The following is an 11,865-nucleotide window of genomic DNA, read 5'->3' on the forward strand; positions in this document are numbered from 1 at the left end:
ACATACAGCAGTTCCTTTACATACAATAAAGAAATGGGGAAAGGGAAAATGAAAAAATGGAGAAAACAAAACTGTGAGAGTCAGGATGTGGTGGAACGAACTGGTAGTTTTCTGCTCGAGGACGTCTTCTTGGCCTGGAGGAACAGAGCTTTGGAGTCAAGGAGCAGGTTCCCTTTTTAGTGGACACCTCTGTCTGCTGCTGGCACACATCAGTTGTAGCTTCATCCTCCATTTCCAACCGCGCAGGGGTGTCTGTTTCATTGATCGGCTGCCCATCAAGTTGGAATCGGATCCGCCTCATTGACAAACCCTGCCATTCACAACAGGCTTTCATTAGTTCAGTAAGCGGTGTGCACCTCTAAATCTTAACCTGCACCCAAGAACCATCCTGCCTCACCACCTTCCAATTAACCTGATTGCTGCTCTCAGTCTTGACTCCTTCTTTGGACTTTTCATCGGCCGTGGCGAGCGCCGGAGTCTCCACAGCTGCTGCTTCACAAAAGAGGTATCAGGTCTGTGCCAAAGGAACACACAAGCAGCACTAGGAGCGGCTTCTTCTTCTTAAAGAAGAGCCTTTAACATTTCATATAATGCTGGTTTGGTGGTGATGAACTCCTTTAGCTTTCCTTGCCTGGGAAGCTCTTCATCTGCCCTTCCATTCTAAATGATAGCTTTGCTGGATAGAGTAATCTTGGCTGTAGGTCCTTGCCTTTCATCACCTTGAATACTTGCCAGTCCCTTCTTGCCTGCAAAGTTTCTTTTGAGAAATCAGCTGACAGTCTTATGGGAACTCGCGTGTAGGTAACTGAGTGCTTTTCTCTTGCTGATTTTAAGATTCTCTCTTTGTCGTTAACCTTTTGTATTTTAATTATGATGTGTCTTGGTGTAGATCTCCTTGGGTTCATCTTGCTCGGGACTCTGCATTTCCTGGACTTATTTGTCTATTTCCTTCACGAGGTTAGGGACATTTTCTGTTATTATTTTTTTCTAATAGGTTTGTGAGGCAGAGCTGCCTCCAACGCCTCGGCTTGGTTGGAAACTATGCTGTCCAGCAGAGGTTTCACGACCATGGTGGAACAAATCTTATCCAGGACACTGTATTTTGTCCGGGGGGTGGGGGGGGTAGGGAGGCGGCTGTTCCCTCTAGTGGAGAAAGCGCAAGACCTCCATTCCTCATGCTTTTTATCAAGAAGGGTATGCACGGAAGATACAAAGTCCAAATTCATGAATCATTAATAGCTTTTAGGCACTCGGATTACAGTTGAAAATTACAGATTACAAGTACCAATATACAAGGCAAAGTGACCAGTCTGTGTCAGGGTCTGTTAAACATCTTGACGCCACACTGGCATTAGGTGCAAGGTTTCATACATTCCTTGCTAGGGATTGTTTATAGTTAACTGAGAGATAAGAAAAGCAGAGCAAGTTCCAAAGAATAATAAGCATTCTTTAAGTCCAATTCCCATGGAAACCCTCTAAATGGTTTCCGGTCATGTCTCCCGTGCAGCCTTCCAGTGTGCTGTTGAGACTTAAAGACAAGCCGAGGGGTGGGGGGGAGCAAGTCAGGCTCACAGCCGGGGTTACAATCCCCGAAACTACAAGGAGCAGCTCCTCACACATTTGCAAATTCTTACTCTCTCTCTTCTCCATCCAGTACCCTCGTGATGTGAATGTTGGTACATTTGAAGTGGTCCCAGAGGCTTTTTCACTTAATTAATTTATTTATTCATTTATGTTGTTCTCACTGGATGTTGTTTTGCTTCCTTATATTCCAAATTGCTGATTTGATTCCCTTTAATGTATTCTCCACTTCGGTTAGTGCATGCTTCATTTCTGACTAGTCCTTTTTATGCGGTGAGGTCCTCACTAAGGTCATTGAGCATCCTTATAACCTGTGTTTTGAACTCTGCTTCTCGTAGGTTGCTTGTCTCCATTTTGTTTAATTCTTTTTATGGAGCTTTGTTCTGTTCTTTCATTTGGGACGTGTTTCTTTGTCTCCTCCTTTTGGCAGCCTCCCTGTATTTGTTTCTATGTACTAGGTAGAGTTGCTATGTCTCCCAGGCTTGGTAGAGTGGTCTTATGTAGTAGGTGTTCTGTAGGGCCCAGTGGCACAGCCTCCCCTGTCACCCAAGTTGGGTATTTGAAGTGAGCCTTCGTGTGGGCTGAGTATACCCCCTCTTGAGTCAAGACTTGATTGCTGTTGGCACATCAATGGAAGGGATTTACCCAGGCTGATCAGTTGCAAGGACTGGCTGTGACCACTGTCCACTGACCTCCTACCACCACGGAGGAATGACTTTACAGAGGCCCACCCCACAGAGCAGGACTTACTTCCGTGGGGCTCTGGTACCTGGAGGCTTCCCCTTGAGCATGTCACTTGTAAAGGAGGTTGGGCGGCGATGCTTCAGTATGGTCTGAAGCTGTCCACTGGGTGAGCTGGCTCTGGGACCTCCCAGGAGGTGAAGGCTAAGGTCAGCCACCACCTGTGTACTGCCCGGGGCCACCCAGCCTGAGCTACATAACAATCTGCTGATGGCTGCTACTTATGCTGGGTTTGGAGGTGCCCAGGTGAGGTCAAGCTGAGAACCAAGGCCAGCTGCTGCTAGCATTGGGCCTGGGGCCACTTAGCAAGAGGTATGGGGTATGCTAAGGCCAGATGCTGCTTTTGTGAGCAATTTTAGGAAAATCTAAAGCATAAGCCAAGGCAAGCCATTTGTATGGAAAAGCCACTGGAAACAGCTTGGTTGGGCCCAAAAAATGGATGGAGTAGGGCCCCAGGGAATCACCAGGGCAGGGCAAATATTGTGAGCCTGGTGGATGGAGTCTCGGATATGGCACCCGCCTACCAGTTCTGTGGAGGGAGGGCTCATCAGAAGAACAGTGGCCTCTGCCAGCGCTTCTGTCTGGGAGAAAGCTATCCCCCCAGCTCTTGCCCTGTTACCAGATTCCCTGTATGGCTTTGGTGTCATTCAAGCTGATACCCCAGTGCTGGAGCTCAGAGGGAGTGAGTCTGAGTAAGTCCATGCATGAACCCTTTAAGAGGAACTCCTGGGACTCCATCTCCCTCAGCTTCAATCCCTGCTGGTTTTTCAGCCAGAAGTTATGGGGACTTCTCTTCCTGGCACTAGATCCCTGGGCTGGGGGGCCTAGTATGGGGCTGGGACCCCTCTCTCTCCAGGGGGGAGCTCCACAGCCAAGATATCCCTCCTGATTTTTATCCACCCCACATGGGTGTGGGAGCAGCTCCTTCTCTCCTACCAGTCTCATGTTGGAGGACCTACATTCAGTCAGATTTCAGGTGGTTTAATGACAGTTGTTCTGTAGTTTAGTTGTAACTGTAATGTGGTTGTGGGAGGATGCTAGTACCACGTTTCCCTTGCCAGCATCAAGAGAATACACAGATGATGATGTAAAACCTTTTCCCTCATGTTGGTGTAACATTGTCTTAATTGCTTCTTCTCTTTTTGGTTAGTTTATATTTTTTAACAAGGACACCAGATTATAAATGATTGCAGGGAGTAAGTGTGATGGGGGTACACGCTCATCTGTCACCTGACTCCAGTGTCATATCCCAACCTCTGTCCCACCCAGTCTGTATTGTTACTAAAGACAGAAGGGGAACATGGGTGCTCTGGGGCCTGTTATAGCTCCATGCAGGGACAGCTCTCTCATTGTGGGACCCATACAGCAGTGGAGGCACCCTGGCAGACAGGAGCACCTGGCCCTGGCAGGGTGGAAGTTGGGGCTCATGGAAGGTTCCACCCGGGGTGGGTGGAGAAGCACTGGTGTGGCCCCAGGATGCTCCCATGCAGGTGCCTTCCCATCAGAGTCTCGGCCCCTGTGCGTCCAACTAGTTTGGCAGAGACCAGTGTTGACTGGAGTAGGGACAGAAGGGAGGCCCTAGTGGTCTATAAACAAGCCTCAGGGGAGCTGGTCTCTTGGTGACTGCCTCAGTTCCCAGGGCCACCACCAGAATCAGGCCCTGAGATGCTGGCCAGTGGTTCTGGGCCCAGGTGGGCTTCTGGTCACCTGTCCTCACTGTAAGACTGAAAATCACATGTGTGCAGAGTCCTGCATGGGAGCACGGGGCAGGACCGCCCCAGCTTCCCCACCTCCACAGGGGCCCCTGCTGTGCTGAGCCCTCCCCACTGGCCCTGGCCGCGCGGCCCAGAGGCACCCACACCCTGTGAGGGCAGCGCTGAGGCCTCTCAGGTGTGTCCCTGCCTTCCCATGGCCAGGGCATCCTCGGGGCCCGTGTGGGCACTGTTAGGACCTGCTGACACTCCCTGCCAAGCCCCCAGCCCCTCAGTGCTGTGGTGGGGCATGGGATTAAGCACCTCCTGGCCTGGTGGTCACCCTCTGCTGGCTGGCCTGGTGAGGTGACCCACGGCTTGATCCTGGCGGGGTTCAGAAGCTGGTGGACACCCAGCCAGGTCTGGGTGTGGCCATCTACAGCCAGGACACCAACTGGCTTGACCTCCCAGGATCATGCTTGTGTGCTCGCAATGGTGGGAGACGCGCCACCTCACCTCGGCCCTCATGCTCTTCCTCGCATTCCTGCAGTGGCCTCAGAGGAGCAGGAGGGTCTCTGGGTCAACCACTAGGCACTGGAGAGGGTTTCCCAGCAAGTGAGGCAGAGAAGAGCTTGGCAGCTTGTGCCTCAACCAGACCACATGTCAGCCCAGGGGACAATAGGGACCAGCATCCTGAAAAGGCATTTGGGGGATGACAGGCAGGGCTGGGTAGGCTGTAGCAACAAACAACTCAGGCTCATAGGTCCCAGAGGCCCCCTGGGGTGGGCAGACTGACTGACAGGTTGTGCCCTCCTTCATCCAGAATGGGAGGCCACCGCAAGGGAAGGGGACCTGGTGGCCCACCCATGTCTTAGTAGGCAAGTTACCTGACCACCTATCAGTAGGGAATGGGGAATGGTCATATTTCTGATGTTCCCTGGGTTTTTGACCTTAAAATGAGATCAGCTGAGGCAAGCTCAAGAGGATGCGCTTACTCAGGAAGGGCAGAGGGAAGAGCAAGCTGCAGACGAGGCCGCGGAGGGTTTGGGGTGGGCTGTATTTATGGGCACGGGATGTAGAGGGGAGACCTGGTTACCGTCAGTTAAACTAAAAAACACGAAGGCCAGCCTGGATCTTCCCGGCAGACAAATCGGCAGACAAATCGATGCAGTTGAGAAAACAAACTCAACCTAGGGCGCTTTCCAGGACGGGCCCCACCTGAGTCATCTCCCATCCAGGCCTCTGGCAAAACTTCCCAAGGCTGATATCAGGTACCTTGAGCAATGCCGCTCCCCAAGAAAATTCCAGCACTATCGGTTATCTGCACATCAGGCATTTACGGGAAAGCCAGTCTCTTAATCCTTCAGTTTTGTCTTTCTAAGATTCTCCATTTTGTACCCTCCGGTTCTACTTTAGGTTGAAATTCTTTCATAAGTGAGTGAATGAAAGAACTTTCATTCTTATCCTGAAGATAAAGCTGTGGGAGTGAAAGAGAAACTAGCCCTTGCTTTGGGCCTGACCTAGACAGGGTCACAGAGTGACCCTATGGTCACTCAGGACCACCCCGCGGCTCTTGTCCTTCAGCCTGCAGCCTCTCCCCTCCCCACACCCAGCCTGCGGCTTTCCTGACTGTCCATGAAGTGGGTGCTTTCAATACAGAGACAGGAAGCCGCCCCTGACATCTGGGGGACACACGTGCTCCTGAAGGGTGCAGCCGGCTTCAGACAAGACTCCTCTGTGACCGCGACAATGTGCGTGCGTGGGAGACGACTAGACCCTTCCGTGCGCTGTGAGCACAAACACAAGGGCAGCCGCCCTCACGGAAATGGCCAGATGCCCCCCTCTGCTGGTCAAAACAGGGAACTGCCGCGGCATCCCCGAACACACAAGCCAGAACTGCGCCCCTTCCCAACAAGAGCACCCAAGCCGTAGCTGATGCAGAAGAGCCTTGGGGCCGGGGCTGCAGGTCTGCTGTCTGGACACCTGCGTTCAGGTTGGCATCCGGGAACACCGGTGACACATCTGCTTACCATATTTAAAACCTGCCGCCCCGCCCAGGCGCACTTGCCTAGATACTCTCTCTATGGTGCCTTTATAAACATTCATTATGACACTGTGCTTCTGAAGGACCAGTTTTATTATCCGTGCACAGGCTGTACCTTTTATAGTTCAGCATCGACAGTCGCAAAGTCAACAGAGACATGGTGTTGGGTCCCAGCCCTCGCTCTTGTGGGGCTGTGGGATCAAACTTTTATGAAAATCAAATCTCTCTTCTCTGTTTCTTCTTAAGCTCTTTAGTATTTGTTCTGGTGCTGATTGAGCCACAGCAGGGGGCAGACGGGCGTCCTCCTGGTGCCCTGATGGCTGACCCCTCGCCTCTGGGTGAAGGGCCTGGCAGTGGAGTGGCCTCTGAGAGCTGAGGCTGGCCTGGAAAGCTCCATGCTGGGCCCTGGCCTGGCAGAGGGAGGGTTTAGAGGGGTCTCTGCTCTACGAAGTCCTCCAAGACCTCCACGCAGGCATCTTGGGGTGAGCAAGGCAGAATGGGGAGCCTGTAAGGGTGGTGATCCTCCAACCTGCCTGCCCCCTTCCCATGGCATGTTTGACAGAGGCCCGACCTTGACCTTGACCTCAGTCCTGGGTGCAGGAGAGGGAGTTACTGCAGGCTACCAAGGGCCGAGGTGATGGCAGGCTCTGAGTGTGGAGCCGGGAGGAGGTCCCCATGAGGGGCTCAGGTGGGCCTAAGGCACCAGTACTGAAGTCAACTGGGCAACTCCAACCTCCCGCGGGAATGTAGAGGCCTGCAGAGAACACAGACAAAGTAGGGGCCCACCCATAGCCTGACTGAGGAACAGAAGGTCACCAGGACAGTGACAGTGAGGGGACAGATGCATGGATCTGCGGAGAGAGCAGAGGCAGAGACAGGCCCTCACACCTAAGGACAGCTGGTCTTGGACAAAGGAGCAAACGCCATGCAATGGGGGAAGGACAGTCTTTTTAGCAAATGGTGCTGGGACAGCTGGACAGTCACACACAAAACAATAAACCTCAACCCCTGCCTGCTTCTCACCACACACAAAAGTCAGTTCAAGGCAGATCATAAGACAGTGTAAAAGGTCCATGATAAAACAACCAGCATGTCCTTTAGAAGGTGGGTAGATAAGCAAACTGTGGTCCATGCAGACAATGGAATATTATTCAGTGCTAAAAAATGGGCTATGGGCTGGTGTAGCACACCACGCCCCTCTCCCCTCCTGGAGAGTGAATAAAATCTTTACTTTCTGTGCTTTCTTCTCTTTGGGAATTCTTTCACAGCCCACATCACTGACCACCTGTGAGAGATAAAGAAGCCAGTGACTCTCAAATCAGTAGGCGATAATTAACAGATAAATCATGGAAAAGGGGTGAGGAAATGACATTCCGCAGCTCCTCACACATTATCTTTGGGTTCAAAAGGAGGAAGATTGTCCTCACCAAACACAGAGAAATGGGAAGATGGAGCTAGATAACTTTGTAAATAAGTTGGAGACAGACCTATAACTAGATTACCCTGAGTTAATCACGCCCTGAGTTAAATAGTTAGTCGAGTTAGATTGTGAATCCAGATTAACCAGTAATGGAGAAACAGGGAGGAAGGAGAGGGGAGGGGGAGCTAATTATGTTGGGGAGGGGGAGCTAATCGTGTTAGTGTAAAACCAGTTTGTCTACTTCACGCGCGCATGCCCCTGGCTGCCTGTGCGCCCAACTCTGCAGACTCGTGAATAAATACCTTGCTTTGCTGCTCAAGTCCTGTGTCCCGGTGTTTTACTATGAGTGTTTCTCACACCACCCTAACATTTTGGTGGCCTATACAGGGACATTCTCTGTCTCTCCCTCTCCTCTGGCCTCCTGAGACTTGTGACTAGAGGAGCTGAGAGCAGTGGAAGCTTGACCCGGGCTGACCCCCTGACCCCGTCTCTGTGAGGTTTGGAGAGAGGGTTCTAATCCTTCTCCATCTCTCTGGTCTCTGTGGGCACAGCCTCCTCCTCACCCCCCTTCACGGCCGGCCAGTGATCGGGCTGGAAATTACTGGAAAGCAAGAACAGAACATGATTAGCCACTCCCTACAGCCACAGGCCGAAGATAACATTAGAACAAACTGCAGCCTCCTGTTACAATGCCCCCAACAGCCCAGGGGTCACACAACTGCAAACCCTCCACTCTTTTTTAATCTAATGATAATCCAGTAATCAAAGCCCCCACCCCCTCAGTGCTGGTGTATCTCCCTACCCCATGCCCCTCTCCTTCCTTGGAGAGTGAATAAAATCTTTACTCTCTTTAAAAAAAGAGAAAAGCTATGAAGCCATAGAAAAACATAGAAGAACCTTACATAAAAATTACTAAGTGAACAAGCCAATCTAAAAAGGCCACCAACAGCATGATTCACACAATACAGCATTCTGGGGAAGGCGCAACTACGGGGACAGGAAAAGGGGGCGGAGGTGGAGAGGAGGGCAGGACACATAGGCAGAGCACAGAATTTTTAGGCCAGCCAGACTACTCTGTATGGTACTGTAACGGTGGCTACAGGTCATTTTACATTTGTCCAAACCCATAGAATGTGCGTCCGCAGGAGGGAATCCTTATGTGAACTACAGACTCTGAGTGATAATGGCGTCAGGGTAGGGAACGGGTGCACTGCTCTGCCCGGGATGTTGACTGGGGGGAGGCTGTGCATGTGTGGGGGCAGGGGGTACATGGGAACTCTCTGTACTTTCTGCTCAGTTTTGCTGGAATATCAAAACTGCTCTTAAAAAATCAAGTCACTTTAAAAACAAAAAATAAAATCTATTTTGAAAAATGGTTGGGGGTCAGCATGGGGCCACCCAAGGCCAAGGATCATGGGCCTGCCTCTCCTCCACCAGGTAATTTCCCCTTTGTTTTGGGTCCCCCCTGAGCATACACATGTGTTGGGATTTTCCCCAATGTTGCTCCCTGTTCCAGAGCACCTCTTCGCTGGGGGCATGCACCTCACATCTTCACTGTCCCTCCCCGACTCCTCTGACCACACTCCAGCCCTCTGCCTCACGGGTGACCTCTGACTGGCTCGGTCGGAGGTTGGTCCTTAGTGCTCACAGGACATGGTCGTTGAGATGCAGCTAAAAAAGAAAAACAAAAAATAAAAAGATAAAAATAAGATTTAAAAAATAAGACAAATAAAAACAAAGAAAAGAAATGAAAAAGAACCCCCCCCAGAAAAGCCCCCCATACACTCAAAGAGAAAAAAAAGAGAGAAAGAGAGAAAGATGCGGCTGAGTATTTTGCTGTCCTGGACACTTTCTGACTGGCGTCCACCCTCCCTTCCTGCGTGGCCTTCTATCTCAGGGCCGGGAAGGCTTCCCTTTCCCACCTGCACTCTCTTATTTCAACCTCAGGACTCAAAATGCATCAACAATCTGTTCAGCTCCAAGTTGACATCTTAAGCCAGACCTCCCCTGGGATTCTAGATCTTAAAGTCTCCCTGAAATCTCTACATGGTGAAAAAAACAAACAAAATAACAAACAAACAAACAAGAACCCTACAGGCCAATATACCTGTGAATATAGATGCAAAAATCCTTAACAAATTATTAGTTAATCAAATTCAGCAGTGTATGAGAAGAATGATACACCATGACCAAGTGGAGTATATTCCAGGGCAAAGGTTGGTTCAATATTCAAAAGCCAATCCATGTAAATTAACCATATTAAGAAGCTTAAGAAGAAAAATCATGTGATCATATCAATTGAAACAGAAAAGCATCTGACAAAATGTAACACCCATTTATGATAAAAACTCTCATAAATATAAAAACAGAAAGGGAAAGGGACTTCCTAAACTTGGTAAAGAGCATCTACAAAAAACCTACAGCTTTTCTCCTAAGATTAGGAACAAGACAAAGATATCCACTCTCACTGCTTTTATTCAACACAGTCCTGAAGTTCTCACCAGGACAATAAAGCAAGAAAAGGGAATAAAAGGCATATACAGGGTGTCACCAAAAATGTATCCCCAATTTTAATGATTATAAAGTCTGTATTTATTAGCATACAGCTCCATCTCGTTGGAAATAAAAGCCCTTATCATGAAAATCTTCATGAATACGTGGCATGGCTGATTCCCACAGTAAATTCAAGTAAGTGGCACCAATTACAGTACCTGCAAGGAAAAAAGGACCCGTGAACCCACGCGCGGTTAAGCCGCACCACATGATCAGTCCTGTCTTTGCACTTCTCCTGCGTTCTCGTACTTCCAGTAGCGCTTCAGAATAAAGTTCCCTTGTTCAAAACTTAATCTGGTTTCAGTCATTATTTCTCAATGGTGAAATCTAAAACAAAGAAAAAAATTTAGCGAGTTACCCGCTATTAAAGTGTGGATACATTTTTTTGTGACACCCTATAGCTTGGAAAAGAAGAAATGAAACTTCCTGTTGAAGATGGCATGGTTGTTTTTGTACAAAATCCCAAAGATTCCATAATACTGGTGGCTGGATGGACACATAGATCAATGGCAGAATAAAGAACCCAGAAATAGATCCACAAAAAGGAGGCCCAACTGATTTCTTAAATTTATTAATTTTATTGTGGTAAAATACACATAACACAGCATTTCCCATTTTAACCATTTGAAAGTTTAAAATCCAGTAGCAATTTGTGCATCACAATATTCTGCAATCATCACCACAGCCCATTTCCAAAGCTTTTTCATCGTCCCAATGGAAACCCCATACTCATTAAGCAGCCCCCCACCCCCATTCCTCCTCCCTCAGCTCCTGAAAACCAATAACCTGCTTTCTCTCTTTCCAGATGTGCCTATTCTGGGTATTTCATATAAATGGAATAATGCATTATGTTACCTTCTATGTCCGACTTCACTCAACCTAATGTTTTCAAGGGTCACCCATGTTGTAGCATGTATTAAAATTTCATCTTTTATGGCTGAATGTATTCTACTGCATGGTTGGACCACATTTTACTTCTCTATTCTCCTGTAGATGGGTGGACATTTGGGTGGTTTCCCCACGGCTCTGTGGCTGTTGTGGTACTGCTGCTGTGAACATGCTTGCACCGTTTTTTTGACCACGTTTCTGACTGGGCGTACACCTGGGAGTGGCATTGCTGGGTTATATGGCAGCTCTATGTTTAACCTACTGAGGGACCTCCAGGGGAGGCGCTCACATGCTCACTTCCTTGCAGATGATGGCCTAACCCTCAGTGCCTCACAGAGAAACTGGGGCTCACCACCACGAAAGCTGTGACCCAGCTCCTGGCCCCAGGCCCCTCGTCCCTCTGTGGGTCATGCAGGCCACCTTCACACATCCTGGCAGCTCCAGGTCACCTGCAGCAAGGAACTGTCACGGAAACCCCCACCTGGCGGAAAGTCCAGAACTCTACAAGAGCCTCTTTGCTAATCTCCAAGCAAGTGGGGGGGGGGGGGGGCGGGGTGACGCGCTCGGCGGTCAGGCTCGGCTCGATGACACAGGTGCACCTGCAAGGGCCTTTAAAATAGTAAAGTGAAGACTGATCTTTCTGGCAGTTTTCAATTAATCTTGAACCATGTTTTATGGCCAATGGTCCCTCAATGGCCACTCAACTAATGGGGTGGGGGGAGTTAACCCACTGGGTGCAGAGTGCGGGGGAGGAGGAGGATGCTCAAAAGAGAGTGACACTGAGCTACCAGGGCAATGTTCACTGATCACCCCCAGAGCCACGGTTTCTAGGCACATTTGGGTGCCTCCATATGGGAATTTGGGAGTGTGCTGGCCCAGCAGGTGCCATTAGCTGTGATGTGGAATGGCTTTGCTTTCCTGAGGCTGGGTCCCCATGAGTGAGGGGG

At 49.7% G+C, this 11,865-nt stretch overlaps 1 pseudogene; it reads right to left on the bottom strand.

The window, feature by feature from the left end:
- Nucleotides 1-80: 80 nt before the first annotated feature.
- On the bottom strand, nt 81-9,132 carry LOC150020624 (small ubiquitin-related modifier 2 pseudogene; annotated as a pseudogene).
- Nucleotides 9,133-11,865: the final 2,733 nt, after the last annotated feature.

This window comes from Furipterus horrens, unplaced genomic scaffold (genome assembly GCF_987537825.1).
Source record: "Furipterus horrens unplaced genomic scaffold, mFurHor1.1.pri manual_scaffold_1, whole genome shotgun sequence".
NCBI classification, from domain to species: Eukaryota; Metazoa; Chordata; class Mammalia; order Chiroptera; family Furipteridae; genus Furipterus; species Furipterus horrens.